At 40.5% G+C, this 18,021-nt stretch overlaps 1 protein-coding gene across 1 annotated transcript in view; it reads left to right on the forward strand.

The window, feature by feature from the left end:
* LOC139154299 (uncharacterized) overlaps nt 1-18,021 on the forward strand; it is a 1,065,525-nt gene that overhangs the window by 3,011 nt on the left and 1,044,493 nt on the right. The window lies entirely within an intron of this gene.

Raw genomic sequence — 18,021 nt, forward strand, 5'->3', positions numbered from 1 at the left:
CAACTTTGAGCAGGTGACACACGAACATGGACCCAAAATCAACACAGGCTTTCAAAAATCAAAGCCAAGAGGAGTTTGGTTTCCTTAGCAGCAGAATGTGTACTAGAAACATGGTTTTAAAAAATACAAAGCTGACTTTATACACCTATCTGAAGCTCAGTCTTGTGTTTTCATCTAATAGTAAAGAATTACCTGGGTGGATAAGTGACAAATGTTTTTTTAAAGTGTTTTGAAAGAAATAGTAAAAGTCATCCGATTTAACTTACATTTATACTGAACATTTGCTATAAGGATTCTGTATCTCATGACTTTTTAACATCTCCCAATCACCAACTGGCTAAAAATTAAACGTTTTCAATTCCTAAAATCTTAATCTGAGAAAAGTACTATATGATTGCCACCCTGAGATGAATTTATAGTGTGGATGGAAGGTGTGTGTTCTTATAACATAGGGACTATGCAAATTGGTTCGATTCTTTCCCACCCTTAAGTGCAGTTCTTGGAAACACTATTCTGTAGAGGAAGTCAAGAACTTAGTTCCAAGAGACGCCAGCATTGACACAATTATGTTTTGCATCTTTGTTGTTTTCTTTCTCAGTCTTTCAGGTAGATGTCCGCTTATAACAAAAAAAATGACAATTGGTCAACGGTGCTTTTCCAGTTTTTGGCATATCTCATTTTTTAATCATTCCTTCTCAGGCTGCCACTCACAGGTCCAGTTGGTGGAGACCGGAGGGGGTGTTGTAGTCCCTGGAGGCACCCTACGCCTAAGATGTAAAACATCTGGATTCACATTCACAAGCTATCATATACACTGGTTCCGTCAGCCTGCAGAGAAAGAACTGGAGTGGGTGGCTGGACTGGATACTTCAGGAAGTAATAAATGGTATGATCCCAAATTCAATGGCAGATTCACCATCTCAAAGGACAATGCACAAAATTCAGTTTATCTCCAGATGAACAGCTTAAAAGCTGAAGACTCTGCCTTGTATCACTGTGTAAGGCACACAGTGACTGATTTTTCCTTGTAGTCTATACATTTTCTCCAGTGGTCCCTTGGGGGAAGAAATTGAGAGACAGAGGCTGCAATTTATGGCTTCTTTCTGTAAGAAGCTGCTCTCTCCAGATTAACATATTCTATATAAAAGCCAAAAACCACTCAGTTATTACAAAATCTCCAGAACTGTAAAGTCTACAAACTTGAAACAGGGCAAGTATGTTACTCTTGGCTTCTAGGTACACCTCATGATTCTTGACCAATGTATATTTTCTTTTATGTACATTAATATAATATGCACCAAACATACATTCCTTGTGTGTCCAATCGCACTTGGGATAAAGAATTCTATTGCTGAAGAGACGGAGTAACGACTCGGACACCAGAGCTGGATTTAAACTTGGGTCATTTTTATTATAATAAATTTGCATAATTTATTAATTAAATTAGCATAAATTAGCATAATTTGCATAATCAACATACTTAACTATGACCCGGAACCAAATGGACCTGCAGGGTCAAACAAACACTTCCGGGGCGGAAATGACGTAAAAGGTCAACATTCCTGGGCAACTATGGGCGTAATCGATGCTGGTCCAGGTGAGGGACCTCTCCCTCACCTGAGACCCTGCCATACACTCGCATGAGGGGGGTCCCGCCGGCTCACCCCTACCCTGGGACTTCAATAGCGGGACCCAAAGACAGGTTCCCCCCAAGTGCGCAGGTAGCACCCACCATGGTCTTGGAGAGAACCTGTCAATCATCCCCAAAGATGCCCAAGGGAGAACGCGCAGTTGCTGAAACCACCCAGATTTCCGCCCCTAACCTGCCTACCCAATGACCAGAGGTAAGCCAATTAACCTAATTAAATGCCAACACCCCCTAACCGCCCATCCATCTCCCCAGTGTGGAATGGGCGAAAAAACAGCCTGGCCTAATGGGCGAGGCTGCAAAAAATTCCCATTCGGCCCCCGCAGGCGACCCCGAAGCACACTGCAAAATAGGGAAGGGCGGGTGGGTGTCTGCTCAGGCACCAGGTCCGGGCGAAAAGGCTCTCTTCCCGGCCTGCTGTCCCTTAAATAGGGCCAGCAGGCCCCGCCCGGACCCGACGTCATGCCCAGCCACGTGGGCAGGGCATTCTCGGCCGAAATCTCGCCTCGCGAGATTTCGGCCGAAACCAAGATGGCGGCCGCCATCGGGAGGGCCCGAGTCTGCCGGCCCTCCAGCAAAAGCGCCGGGAAGCCGGTGAGTCGGCCGGCGATATTCTATTCTATTCTATTCTGTTCTGTTCTATTCTGTTCTATTATTTGAGAGGAGCTCTTTCCTTTCAACCTGTCTTCCTGAAAATAGTGTACAGGACTGAAATTTGCAGCTTGTGCCTCAGAAGTGCAGAATGATACCACATCTCATAAAACAAACTGCAACATTAGCAGCTTTGCAGAAAAGAAAAAAAATGTTACAATATTGCCAAACTTTGATCCATATTTTTGATCCAAAGTTTAGTATTGCTGGGATTAATGCGAGAAGGAGGTTAATAAAGTTTTAAAAAGAGACAAAATTAAAGAGTGGAGGAAGATGATGGAGAAAAATAGTGATTTTTTACTGTTGTTGGAAGAAAAATCTGATCCAGTTCCAATCCAGGAGAAAGGTGCTAAAAGTAAAATGAAAGCTGATTGAAAAAAAGGATTTCCTGCTTCCTATTATGTTTTTTAACTTCAAGTGTTTGTAATGTCTTTGTAGATTTGTCTATATATGTAAATAAAAATAAAATTTAAAAAAGGATTCTGCCTATTGGTGAGCAGAGTCAACAACAGTATGTTCGCTATCACGTCAACATTTTAAGCTAAAAGTCATACAAATTGTGCATATAAAGGAAAATAGAGTAAAAACTTACCAAATATATTGCAGTGGGCACATTCTCACGTGTGTTGGGTTTAAAATTTCAGTGTTTTCGGATAATGGCATTTAATTCCATTAGATAATAATGGAACCTAATGGGACCTAAGCAAAGGTCCCATCCAACCTTTTCATTTCTATTTATTTTTTTCCAACAAGGTAGTTTTGCACAAATAGTTCTTATGCACTCAGGCCAACTGGTGAAAACACCCAGAGCAATCATGTCATTAGCATGTACTGCCATTGGTTCTTATATCAATAACTATTTTATGGAACAGAATAGGCAGAAACCTGGAAAAGGATTGGAATGGCATATAGAAACATAGAAACATAGAAGTCTGACGGCAGAAAAATATGAGCTACCACACCCCTGCATAGGCATTTTGCACTGTGATGGATGTGCACGTTTTGTGTGTGTGAGCTGGATTTGCTCACACACATGTGCCTCTCTCTTCCCAGAAATGATCATTTGGAAATGCTTAGTACTAACAAAACAACACTTTCTGTGCTGCAAACTAGACAAAGAACACCGAAAACAGCTTCAGAGCAGCAATTCAATCTGCAACCCTGACCAGCTGAGCTTCGGAAGCAGAAATAAAGATCAGTATAACCGAGGGGCAAGTGGGCGGGACCACTTTCATGAATACAGAGAACTGGTATGCTCTCGGCTTTGAGTCAGAGCTACCAGATCTAAAGAACTGAGCCGAACCAGCAGGAACCCGCCTTTGCTCCTTGCATATCATTTTTATTCTTCTGACATTCAGATTTGCAGCCTTTAAAAGTGGCTCCAACTTCTACATTAAAATGGATTGTTTAAAGGAAAAATATACAGCTCTAGGAACACAGAGAAACAGAACAAGGCACAAATATTGACTCTGACAAATTTTGACAAAAATTACTCTAAAGGGGGCAGTAAATAACTGTTGAATGAATTAAAGACTGACTTGAAAAAATCTGAAGCCAAATCAGATGAACCAAGAAAAGAAAGCTTTTTTTTAAAGGAATCAACAGCTGTTGTTTTTTCACCCATGTCGATATCATTACATGCCTGCCATGTTCTTCCCGTTGATTTGAGACAATGGGTGTTTTTTTAACACATGCTTCTATCTCAGAAAATTTAAGATCTCCATGTTGAAATGTCTTTTAGTTTAAAAAAAAATCCCAAAGAAATCAGGGGAAGATATTAATCATGATGCTATCCAGTCAATCCTATCAAGATTTTGTGAAGTATTCATACAGCTTTACAATAACTGTTGAAATGAATTAGAGAGCGACGGAAAATATTCCAAGCCAAATTGGATGAATTAAACAAAGAAAATAATCAAGCACAGGTATTTTAGAGTATAAGATGCACCAGAGCAAAAGACACACCTAGATTTTAGAGGAGGAAAACAAGGAAAAAAGTATTCTGAACCAATTGGTGTAGTAATGTATTATTTAATAAAATACATTTGTAGCAGAATACTTTTTACAACCATGTACACCTTTTAGAAACTTCAAACTTGACAGCTTTAAAACTTGTGGACTTCAACTCCCAGACCCTTGCATGCCTAACCTGCGGTCTTCAAACTCGACAGCTGTAAGACTAGTAGACTTCAAGAATTCTTCCTCCAGTCATGCTAGCTCAGGAATAGCCAACGAACTGCCAAGTTTAAAGACTATTGCACACCTAACCTCTAACCCTGGGATTTTCATACTTGACTTTAAGACTAGTAGACTTCAACTTCCAGAATTCCTCCTTCAGACATGCTAGATTGGGTAATTAGAAGGCAAAATACCCTCATTTTTGTGAAAAATAGCCCATTTTTCACCTGGTGTTTTTCTTTCTTTCTTTCTTTTTTGTTTGCAAAAATAGGGCATGGAGAGGGTTTTGGAAGCCTGCAAAAGCCCCCTTTTTTGACATTTTTTTCCAAAAAAACTGGGGTGTTTTTGCTTTCCTCCACCCCCTAGGAGCATTCTGCAGACTTCCAAAACCCTCTGTGCATCCCATTTTTCACAAAAATGGGATGCTGATATAGAGCTTCAGGAGCCCAAAAATGGTGGCATTTGGACTCTAAGATGCACTGACATTTCCACCCTCTTTTGAGGGGCAAAAAGGTACATCTTATACTCTGAAAAATATGGTAATTGGAAATTGAGCTTTTGGTAATCTGTCAAGTAAAATAACGGTGGGTGCTTATCAGTCTTATCTTGAAAGATTGTGTCAGATTTCTGACGGACTATTTACAAACTGCTTGGGACTCATTACAAGCTGTGAATGAACATAGTTCACAACTGTTGAAATAAAAAGAGGATTTTTGGACTAGGCTTGTGATTGTTAATGTCTCAGGTAAGAACTGGTGATTCACATGCAGTAATAGTCGATGAGTTCCCCACAGGGAGCTTTCAATTATCAATCCCAACATAAAGAGTGTGTGTATGAGATCTTAAATATATAGATCTTAATATAAATTAAATTGATCAATCAATGCAAATGTGTCAGTACAAGATAAGGGATTTTGTTCGGATTCCATAAAATAATTTACTGCAGAAAAATGAAATGCTTAGAGAAAAGAGATTGACAGAAAAAATTTGCAGAGCACAGTGATAAAACCAACTAACCAACTGCTAATATTTTTGGCCCATCTTGCTGACTGCAGACTAAGAGTAAGGATTTAGTTCTATAAATAAACAGATGTTTCCTTGTGTCCTTGTTGGTTTAACAACATTTTGTTATTGCAGGGTCACCTGCTCTTTTATTCGTTGCAAATAAATATGCAAATATTTTGGCAGTTTCCTCTATAGCCTTACCATATATTTTCCCTGACACAGTTAGCATTAGCTGTTATGCCTCTGATTTCTTTGAATAAGTCTAGGCAAAGGGAAAATAGAGTAGAAAATGATTCAGTTTCTTCTCTGTTTATCCATTTTCCAAGGTAATCTATGTTTGTTCAGCAGGAATGATGCACAATAACTTTAAATTATCCCAAAACATTTTTTTTACATGCATTGTTTGTTCCAGGGGTGGAATTAATCAAACTGGAGGAGGCTGGAGGGGCTGTGAGAAGACCTGGAGAGTCCCTCCATCTTTCCTGCCAAGCCTCTGGATTCACCTTCAGCAGTTACTGGATGGAGTGGGTGAGACAGGTTCCAGGAAAAGGACTGGAATGGGTGGCCCGCATAAGTACAGGATCATCTCCTTCCACTTACTACCCAAATAATGTGAAGGGACGCTTCATCATCTCCAGAGATGATTCCAATAGTCTGTCATTTCTGCAAATTAACAACCTCAAGCCTGAAGACACAGCACTTTATTACTGTGCAAGAGACACAGTGAGAGGAAGTGAATCTGAAAACAAGCAAAAACTGCTTTGTCTTCCTGAAAGCTCTGTGCTCTCCAACATTTGTTTGGGATCTTCTAAGAATATGTCCCAAGAACAAACCCAAATATAGAATCAGACATAATAGAACTGAAATCTTTGTGTGCACAATGAGGGGATGGAGAGAAGGAGAGGGGGAGAGAGAGGAAAGATAATGGATAGAGATGATAAATATGATAAAGATGATAGATACAGATAGATATAGATAGATGATATAGAAATATACAGATAGATAGATAGATAGATAGATAGATAGATAGATAGATAGATAGATAGATAGATAGATATTTACAATGAGGGTTTTAGTGGGCATATGATGAAGGTTATAGAGGAGATACTCATAGTAAAATATATCTAAGAAATAATAGAAAAGAAGGTATAGTAATAGAACATATCAATGAAAGAATAGAAGAAGAGATATAGGAATAGAAGAAAAGTATAGGAGATGTAGGAGAGCAATAGGACAGGGGACGGAAGGCACTCTAGTGCACTTGTACTTGCCCCTTACTGACCTCTTAGGAATCTGGATAGGTCAACCGTAGATAATCTAAGGGTAAAGTGTTGGGATTTTGGGGATGACACTATGGAGTCCGGTAATGAGTTCCACGCTTCAACAACTGAAGTCATATTTTTTACAGTCAAGTTTGGAGTGGTTAATATTAAGTTTGAATCTGTTGTGTGCTCTTGTGTTGTTGTGGTTGAAGCTGAAGTAGTCGCCGACAGGCAGGATGTTGCAGCATATGATCTTGTGAGCAATACTTAGATCTTATTTAAGGTGTCTTAGTTCTAAACTTTCTAGGCCCAGGATTGAAAGTCTAGTCTCGTAGGGTATTCTATTTTGAGTGTAGATAGATAGATAGATAGATAGATAGATAGATAGATAGATAGATAGATAGATAGATAGATAGATAGATAGATAGATGATAGATAGATAGATAGATAGATAGATAGATAGATAGATAGATAGATAGGACACGTCCATCTGTCTGTCCATCATCCTGGGGGGAGAGTCTCTACCCACCTCAGAGAAGGTCTGCAACTTGGACATCCTTCTCGATCCACAGCTGAGCTTAGAAGACCATCTCTTGACTGGGCACCAGTTGCAGCCCTATTTGGACAGGGAGTCACTGCTCACAGTCACTCATGCCCTCATCACCTTGAGGCTCCACTACTGTAATGCTCTCTACATGGGGCTATCTTTGAAAAGTGTTCGGAAACTTCAGATCGTGCAGAATGCAGCTGTGAGAGCAATCATGGGCTTTCCCAAATATGCCCATGTTACACCAACACTTCACAATCTGCATTGGTTGCCGATCAGTTTCTGGTCACAATTCAAAGTGTTGGTTATGACCTATAAAGCCCTTCATGGCACCGGACCAGATTATCTCAGGGACCGCCTTCTGCTGCACGAATCCCAGTGACCAGTTAGGTCCCACAGAGTGGGCCTTCTCCAGGTCCCGTCAACTAAACAATGTTGTTTTGCGGGACCCAGGGGAAGAGCCTTCTCTGTGGTGGCCCTGGCCCTCTAGAACCAATTTCCCCCAGAGATTAGAATTGCCCCCACCCTCCTTGCCTTTCATAAGCTTCTTAAAACCCACCTCTGCTGCCAGGCATGGGGGAACTGAGATATTATTTCCCCCTAAACCTTTACAATTTTATGCATGGTATGTTTGTATGTATGTTTGGTTTTATAATAGGGGGGGGGGTTAGTTGTTTTAGTATTGGATTGTCACATGCTGTTTTTATTACTGTTGTCAGCCGTCCCAAGTCTATGGAGAAGGGCGGCATACAAATCCAATAAATAAATAAATAAAATAAATCTTAGGATGGATATATGTTTATCCCAGGCATGTTTAAATTCAGTTACTATGGATTTAGCAACCACATCTGCTGGAAGTTTGTTCCAAGCATCTACTACTCTTTCAGTCAAATAATATTTTCTCACATTGCTTCTGATCTTACCCCCAACTAACCTCAGCTTCTGCCCCCTTGTTCTTGTGTTCACTTTCCTATTAAAAACACTTCCCTCCTGAACTTTATTTAACCCTTTAACAAATTTAAATGTTTTGATCATGTTACCCCCTTTCCCTTCTGTCCTCTAGACCAGTGTTTCCCAACCTTTTTTGAGCCGCGGCACATTATTCATGTTTTCAAAATTCTGGGGAACACTGAAGGGGGGGGGGGCTAAAGAAAAGTTTGGACCAAAAAAAAATCTCTTCCTCCATTTCACTCTATTTCTCCCTCCCTCTTTCTCTCTCTTCCTTCCTTCCCTTCTTTCTCTCCATCCCTCTTTCTTTCTTTCTTCCTCTCTTTTTTGCTCTCTTTCTCTCTCCCTCCTTCCCTCCCTCTATGTCTTTCCCTCTCCCTCCTTCCCCCCTTTCTTTCTCTCTCTCTCTTGCTTTCTTTCCCTCTCTTTCTCTTGCTTTCTTTCTCTCATTCTCTCTCCCCTCCTTTTTCTCTCTCTCTCTTTCTCTCTCGTTCACCACACCAGCAACAGAGAGAAAAAGAAAGAGCGAGAGAGAGCCGGAGAGAGAGTGGAGTGCACAGCAGCCATCAGCCTCCTCGCCCTCCCAGATGTCCCCAGCGCCCGGCCTCACGCCACCTCCAGTTAGCCCGGCCGAAAGCCACACAGTCCCGGACTCCCGGATCGCTTGCTTCTCCGGCCAGCACGGCGCTTTCCTGGGCAGATGGTTTTGCTGACCGGAGAAGTGAGCGATCCGGGAGTCCGGGACTGTGTGGCTTTGTGCCATGAAGAGAAAACGGCAGCAGGGAAAAGTCGGCCGTTTTCTCTTCATGGCGCAAAGCCACACAGTCCCGGACTCCCGGATTGCTCGCTTCTCCGGTCAGCAAAGCCATCTGCCCAGGAAAGCGCCGCGCTGGCCGGAGAAGCGAGCGATCCGGGAGTTCGGGACTGTGTGGCTTTGCGCCATGAAGAGAAAACGGCCGACTTTTCCCTGCTGCCGTTTTCTCTTCATGGCGCAAAGCCACACAGTCCCGGACTCCCGGATCGCTCGCTTCTCTGGCCAGCACAGCGCTTTCCTGGGCAGATGGCTTTGCTGACCGGAGAAGCGAGCGATCCGGGAGTCCGGGACTGTGTGGCTTTGCGCCATGAAGAGAAAACGGCAGCAGGGAAAAGTCGGCCGTTTTCTCTTCATGGTGCAAAGCCACACAGTCCCGGACTCCCGGATTGCTCGCCCCAAGGCAGGAGGTGGCAGCGGCGGAGGAGATTGGGCGGATCGGGCGGGCAATGGGGCAGGGCGGAGAAGCCAGGGGCGCGTTTGGCCGGAGGCACCATGGGGAGGCAGGGGCAGGGAGGTGCGGCAGTAGGTGCCTCCGGCCAAACGCGCCCCTGGCTTCTCCGCCCTGCCCCATTGCCCACCCGATCCGCCCACTCTCCTCCGCCGCCTCTCGCCGTGGCACACCTGACGATGTCTCGCGGCACACTAGTGTGCCGCGGCACACCGGTTGGGAAACGCTGCTCTAGACCATACAGATTGAGTTCATTCAGTCTTTCCTTATAAATAGTGATGGGCGAACCCAATGATGTTCGGGTTCGGCAAGTTCGGACGAACTTTGCGCAAAATTCGGCCGAACCCGAACCCAAATGGTTCGTGGCACCAAAGCTCCGTCCCCAGAATCTCTTCATGGGAGGGATCCCCCAGCTCCTTCAAAGGGAGGTCTTTTCATGTAAAAATAATAATTTATTTTTACAAAAAAGGATGCCGCAGCAGCGCTGCAAGCAAAGGGATGCCACAGCATCATGTCTGTGCTTGTAGTCAGTCTGTGCGATCTTTTTGCAGCAGCTGAGTATGTGATCGATTGTTTCATCTGTTTCTTTACAGAGTCTGCACTTTGGATCGTCTGTTGATTTTTCAATTCTGGCTTTGACAGCATTTGTTCTAATGGCCTGTTCTGTCTCCTTTTTCAGTGTTCCACTTGTAAGCCATGACCAGGTCTTTTCTTTATCCACTTTGCCTTCAATCCTCTCCAAGAACTGGCCATGCAATGCTTTGTTCTGCCAACTGTCCATACGACATTGAGTTACAATATTATTATTATTATTATTATTATTATTATTATTATTATTATTATTATTATTATTAGAAGTAGTAGTAGTAGTAGTAGTAGTAGTATTGTTGTTGTCATCATAATTATCATTATCATTATTATTTTCATGGTTGTTAAGCAAATCACTGCAGTTGTTAAGTGGCAGTCAGCTTCCTCCATTGATTTTGCATCATTCTTAACCTTAACTTGGAAACCTTGAGGCATGTTTTAACTCCAGAATGAGGTCCACAAATTTATAATAAGAGGAAATATGCAAATTGATTGAAGCCTTTCACATCCTTGAAAGCAGCTCTTTCAAATGCACCTCTGAAGAAGAAGTCATCAAAACATTAGTTTCAAGAGACCCCATCACTCTCACAATTAGGATGTTCCGCCTCTTCTTTATCTTCTTCTTCTGTCTTTCTGGTAGTTGCTCTCACCTGACCAAATGTGATCATGGATAAACCCTCCTTTTCAAGTTTTCCCCTGATCTCCTCTCTATCATTCTCTTGCAGGCTGCCACTCACAGATGGAATTGGTGGAGACTGGAGGTGGTTTTGTAGCCCCTGGAGGTTCCCTACGCCTAACCTGTAGGGCATCTGGATTCACCATGGGAAGCTATGAAATGCACTGGATCCGTCAAGCTCCCAAAAAAGGATTGGAGTGGGCGGGTGGAACAAGTGGTTCAGGAGGTAGTCAATGGTACAACCCTAAAGTCAACGGCAGATTCATCATCTCTGTGGACAATTCGCAAAGCCTAGTTTATCTCCAGATGAACAGCGTGAAGCCTGAAGACTCTGCCTGGTACTATTGTACAAGGAGCACTATGGCTTAATTTCCTTTTTGGCTTGTACAATTTCTCCAATGGTCTCTTGAGGGGAAAAAATGAGAAATGTGGTCCAAACTAGTAATGCTTTTCTCTCAACTTCTCCTCTCTAGGGACCCTTGGAAATATTACATAAGGCTCATTCTTTCATCCTCTGCCACTGGAGGACAGCTGTCTAAAATAGAGAAGTTTTGATTATATGAACCACAAATCCCACAAATCTATGGGAATAAAAATTGGTGGGAAATGAACTCTGTTCATTTGTAAAATTGTTTTGCACCATCTGCCTAGGATAATATTTTATATATTTCCTTAGGACTGACACATATAATACCTTTGATGGGGGGGGCATTTAAAGTGACCATTTTTTTAAAAAAAATGAAGGGGATAAGAGAGAAATAACATAATTAACAAATGAGCCCAGAGGGACAAAAATACATTTTCTGATGGTTGGAAAGCAGATGTCCTTTTAATTTTTAAAATTCTTGAATTTGTCATTTAGATAAGCTTCTTATACTCCTCAAGTTTATAGAATGGAATAGTACAGAAGTGAACTGAAATATCAAATGAACGAATGGATAGACAGAACGATTTGCAGAGCACAGTGATAAAACCAACCAACCAAATGCAAATATTTCTGGCTCATCTTTGTGATTGCAGGTTGAGAAGAAAGATATCTTTAAACCTTGGGTTTATTTCTATAATTAAGCAGGAGTTTCCTTGTGTCTTTGCCTCTTTACAGCATATTAAAATAAGGTTTAGAAAAATGCATATGGTTTGTTACTGCAGGGTCGACAGTTCTTTTATCCTGTAGCATATGCAAATATTTTGGCAGTTTCTTCTATAACTTTGGTGTATGGTTTCCCTGACCCAGTTAGCATTAGCTTTTTTGCCCCTGATTTCTTTGAATCAGTCTACAAAGAAAAAATAGGGTGGAAAATGATTCCGTTTCTTCTCTGTTTATCCCTTTTCCAAGGTAATCTATGTTTGTTCAGCAGGAATGATACATAATAATTTTGAATTATCCTGAATCAATTTTTTTACAAGCATTATTTGTTCCAGGTGTGCAATTGATCAAATTGGAGGAGTCTGGAGGGGATGTGAGAAGACCTGGAGAGGGTCTTCATCTCTCCTGTCAAGCCTCTGGATTCACCTTCAGCAGCTATTACATGGGTTGGGTGAGACAGGCTCCAGGAAAAGGACTGGAGTGGGTGGCCTACATAAATACAGGATCATCTCCTTCCACTTACTACCCAAATAATGTGAAGGGACGTTTCATTATCTCCAGAGATGATTCCAATAGTTTGTTGTATCTGCAAATGAACAACCTCAAGCCAGAAGACACAGCACTTTATTACTGTGCAAGAGACACAGTGAGAGGAAGTGAATCTGAAACCAAGCCAAATCTTGTTTGTCTTCTAGGAAACTCTGGGCTCTGCAACATTTGTTTGGGACCTTCGAAGGATAGCATTCAGAAAATGGTGATATTCTAGATGAGCCTTATGACAAGCCTTAGAATGATAATTGGAAGGAGAATTGGTAGGAACACTCAAAACCACTAACTTGAATATATCTTCCCAGAAGAAAAGTAGCTCAAACTTATAACATCAAATAAGGCAACGCTCTTCTCCACAAATACACTGTGCAGGAAAACTAAAATTGTCAATTAAGCCATATTCAGAAAGTCAATTCATGAAATGTACCAGGACATAGGGCCAGTTCAGATCTGTTTATCTCAAACTTAGCAATTTAAAGATAGGTGGTGTGAATTAATATAAATAACCTTAAAAAATTATTCTAAAAAGGCTAAAACATTAAAAACATTCTTCCAAATACAAACCACAGACATACCACTCATTCATTGGCCAGAGTCTAATATAATATAAATATAATATAATATAGAAGCCCATATACCACACTATAGCATTTTTTAAATAAGGGCATCATATTAGAGTTCATAACTTCCTCTTAAACAAGTTACCTAGCCAATTCTGCTTTATTATATGTATTCCTAATATCATACCAATGCGATTCAGTTTCCTTATAGCTGTCCGGGACCAGACTTTGTTATGTTGTATGTGAAGTCAGTTTCATTCATATATCATCCACCTTGCCATAAATTATTCTGTTCAATTGGCTCTTAACCAAGTATGCAACTTTATAATTATAATAAAATAAAGAAAAAGATCTTGACAGCAGAAGTCTGAATACAAAGGGACATAGATTTCAATGAAAACAAATTATAACTTTATCAGAGCTACTGTTTTTAGTTTAGTTTAGTTTATTATTTTATTTTATTTTTATTATTTATTTTATTATTTTAAGCTTAATTTTAGAGAAAAACTACAACTGAGTAATGCATAAGATGGAAAATACCTCCATAGACACCATGATTTTTTTCTTGGTACAGTGGTACCTCTACTTCAGAACTTAATTCGTTCTGTGACCAGATTCTTAACCCTGCTGTTCTGTTTAAGAAAAGTAACAAATCTTATGTTCCCGGGTCACCCTGACCCGGACCGAAAACTCTTCATTTGCAGTGCTTATGTTTGGTCTTTTTGAAAGCTTTTTTCACTTGGAAAGTAGTCTGAACATTTCTGCACACAATGATATGAAAATTGAAATGAAAAAAGTAAATCTTATTGGTTTATTTTGCGGATATAATGCACGCCCCCCCTGTTTTTGTGAAATTTTTTTCAATTTATGGATAGTTTTGCTTGCAAAATGCATTCTATTTTACTAAAGTTGGCATGGGATTGGTAGCTTGAACATTTCTGAACATAATGATATGAAAATTGAACTGGAAAAATTGATGCATATTGGTTTATTTTGTTGATGAAATGCACGCCTCCCCGTTTTTTTTAAATAGTCTTCACTTTATGGATAGTTTTGCTAGCAAAATACATTCTATTTTACTAAAGTTGGTGTGGGATTGGTAGCTTGAACATTTCTGAACATAATGATATGAAAATTGAACTGGAAAAATTGATGCATATTGGTTTATTTTGCACATAAAGTATGCCTCAATTATTTCAATTTATATAAAAATTATGCTGTTAATTTCAAACTTACATACTTTTTTTTAGTAAAATGGATTTGTTTCATAAAATTAGTTCTCTGGCTACAATGTGGTTGATTTTCAAAAGGATATTCCAAATATTTCTAGACAAATATGTATAAACAGTGACAATAATGGCAAACAGCAAGGCCGAGGGGGGGTGGCCCTTTTGTGGCAAAAATAAACCAATAAGAACCATTTTTTTCAGTTCATTTATATTTTTCTTATATTCAGAAATGTTCAATTTAGTATATCAAACATTTTGGGGGAAAATTCCTTAGGGATTTGTAGCCTTAAAAAATAGAAATTGACACGAAATTAAAAAAGGATGGGGGAAGGGGCTTTTTGATCAAAATAAAAATATAAGTCTCAATTTTTCCAGTTCAATTTTCATATCATTATGTTCATAAATGTTCAAACTAGTTTTCCAGTTGAAAAAGTTTTCAAAAAGATCAAATTCAAGTACCTAAAAAAAATATTTTTGGTCCGGTCACATACGAACAGAAACAGATTCAAAGTTATGATTTTTTTTTGCCCAGAAAACAATTAGCCACCACCCCAAAAATATTTTTTGATGATCAGCATTGTTAAATTGAGTAAATGAATGCCTAAGATTTTAAAGAATATTTCGGATTTGGAGCATAAAAAAATAAAAAGTGAAAATGGTTGCAAGCAGCCAAGGCGGGGGGGAGGCCTTATTTCTGATGTTAAAAAACCAATAAGAATCATTTTTTTCAGTTCCTTTATATTTTTCTTATATTCAGAAATGTTCAAGCTACCAATCCCACACCAACTTTAGTAAAATAGAATGCATTTTGCAAGCAAAACTATCCATAAATTGAAATTTTTTTCACAAAAACGGGGGGGGGCGTGCATTATATCCGCAAAATAAACCAATAAGATTTACTTTTTTCATTTCAATTTTCATATCATTGTGTGCAGAAATGTTCAGACTACTTTCCAAGTGAAAAAAGCTTTCAAAAAGACCAAACATAAGCACTGCAAATGAAGAGTTTTCGGTCCGGGTCAGGGTGACCCAGGAACATAAGATTTGTAACTTTTTTTGCCCAGCAAAAACTAAGCCCCCCACCCCCCCAAAAAAATTCTCATAGAGAGAACCCCTGAAATGATGAACCAGCATGAAATTTCAAGTTTCAGATATGCAGGGAAAATTTTTTACAGGGACTCAAACTTGGCTTCGGGTCACATACGACCCGAACAGAACAGCAGTAGAAATGTTTGTAAGTAGAAGCAATTTTTTCCCCATAGGAATCAATGTAAAAGCAAATAATGCATGCAAACCCATTAGGAAAGAAATAAAAGCTTGGAATTTGGGTGGGACGAGCAGGAGGAAGAAGAGGAGGAGGACAGTCACTGCCAAAGGAAGAAGGTGGGGTGAGGTGAATCAAAAAAATCCAAAACTTTAAGACATAAAAAAGAAAAAGAGGGACTCTGAGGCGGCGAGGAGGAGCACACACCTCCCATACACTTGGCGCGAGGCTGCCTCCCATACACAGCATCAGAGAGAGAAACCCAGGTGGGCAAGAGGGGTAAACTCCCATTCCTTTGACTGAAAGGTGGCTGCTGCTGCTGCTGCTACCTGCTTCCTCTTCCTTCCCATGCTGAAGGGCTCCCCTCTCCTCAGTTTGGCTGAAGCCGAGTTGATTTAGCTGGGGCAAACTTTTGCCTTTCCACGCCCAGACACTCCAGGAAGCAACTTCACGCCGGGTGTATGTTAGGCAGCGTGAGGGAATCACCACAGCAAAGTGTTTTATTCCCTCTCCAAGCACCCAGAGAAAGGAAAACGCTCTGTTTGCTCAGCCAAAGCCTCCTTAAGTGCCACCAAAAGGCTCCTCTGGCAGCCCAGAAGAGTCCGAGATGGCCAGGAGTAAAGGGGGGATGGCAGGAAACTGGCCAGGCCTTCGTGCCACTCTCAAATTTCCTGGGAAATTTTTCCGGGCTTGGTTTCTTAAGTAGAAAATGGTTTTTAAGAAGAGGCAAACAAATCTTATCTAGAAAAGTTCTTAAATAGATGCGTTCTTAAGTAGAGGTACCACTGTACTTAGGTATGTATCTCAGAATAAACAAGACTAATTGCAGAAAGCCAATGTGCTGAAGGAGATTAACCTGTATGTATCTCAGAATAAACAAGACTAATTGCAGAAGGCCAATGTGCTGAAGGAGATTAACCTGGCTTCATCAAAGTGAACAGGTGAATTATGAACCTGGAAAACCACAAAATAAAGCTCAAAACAAGATCTAATAGCCCAGGACTGTATAAAACATAAAAAACAATCCTTCATTGTATTGAAGAATGCATTATCTACTGAGTACTTGTTTAAATTAGGGAATGGAGGCAACATGGACAACCATGCCATAAATATGCTTGCTTGAAAAGAAGGTCTGGAAGAGTAGACTTAACATGTCTTTCCCCCCATCTACTTCATCATATTCAAACTCAGGGATGGGCTTCAAAAATTTTAGCAAGGGGTTCTCTGCCCAGTTCCTGCATGGGCATGGCCAAGGTGGCCATGTCCCAGGCCCTAGTTGGCCTCCTGCACCACAATATTTTTCTCTTTCCAGACTCTGTAACTTTTCCTCGAGCCATTGGGTGGGTGAAAATGGCCTCCCAGACACTGGAGGTCTCCTGGAGGCTGTTTCTGGCCTTCCCAAACTTCTGGTAGGCTTGTTTTTCTCCCTCACTGAGCCTCCACATGCACCCTGCATTTACTTGCATCCAAAATGGGCTGCATGGGGACTCCTGGGAGGTGTGGGCGGAGCCAGCCAGTAGTGGGATTTGGAGGTTCCCTGAACTGCACGGAATCTTAGCTAGAAGTTCTCCTGAATCCCTATGAACCCCCAGCAGCCCAACCCTGTTCAGAACTTACTTTCTAAAAGCAAGAAATTAAAAAGTTTTCAGATTTTCTTATTTGCTTCTGAGAGAGATGGGCCAATTACTATAATTAGAAATATTCCACTGAATAATAATTACTATTGGGATACTAATTTAGTGTTTTATTCCTCCCTCCTCCCCTCCACATCTGAACTGAGGTCACCCCTGATCGTTCATGACCAATAAGCAAAAATAAGATTTCAGAAAATGTTCCTGATTGACCCTAACATCTATTATTCTTGTCAGTTTTCCCTTTTGGTCCCACATTCCTTCTATTTTTACAAGCCTGCCACTTGCCTTTTCTTGATTTATTATTAATCCAATAAACCTGTTTGATATCTGAAGGAGCAATAAAAATAATTTGAAATGTAAATGAAGTGATACACTTGGTGATGGGAGATAATTACATGCTAAAATGTATTTTCCTTATGAAACCTGAGACCTTGATGCCTGACTAAAATATTTTATAAACTCTTCCATGGTTACTATTTAATGCTACTGGGTTAGGAACAGATTCTCCATTTTAACGGTGGATAATGTCATCTATTTAATTGTGCAGTTGTGAGATCAAATCTGTACAACATGTTTAACATTTATGATTTAATGTTCTAATAATTCTTTTGACATTCATGACGCTGACTTTAGTTAGATTGCAGCTGGTGAGCAGAATAACAGGGTTGGAAGGCACTTTGATGGTCTTTTAATCCAACCTTCTGCTCAGACAGATTGATCATAAGAGGATCTCTGGTTACGAAGAATCCTCTCTCCCTCTGATAGCACAAGCCATTTCAAAAGTCTTTCTACAGTGCATTAGCTAGTTAAAATGAAGTGCCCCGTAACAAATCCTTTCCCTGTTCTTCACAAGCAGTATCAATCTGGTGATCTCTTCATAGGAGGAATGCTGTCTCAGATAATGTATATTTTAAGTCAAGTTTACTACATGAA

This window comes from Erythrolamprus reginae, chromosome Z, assembly GCF_031021105.1.
Source record: "Erythrolamprus reginae isolate rEryReg1 chromosome Z, rEryReg1.hap1, whole genome shotgun sequence".
Taxonomy (NCBI): domain Eukaryota; kingdom Metazoa; phylum Chordata; class Lepidosauria; order Squamata; family Dipsadidae; genus Erythrolamprus; species Erythrolamprus reginae.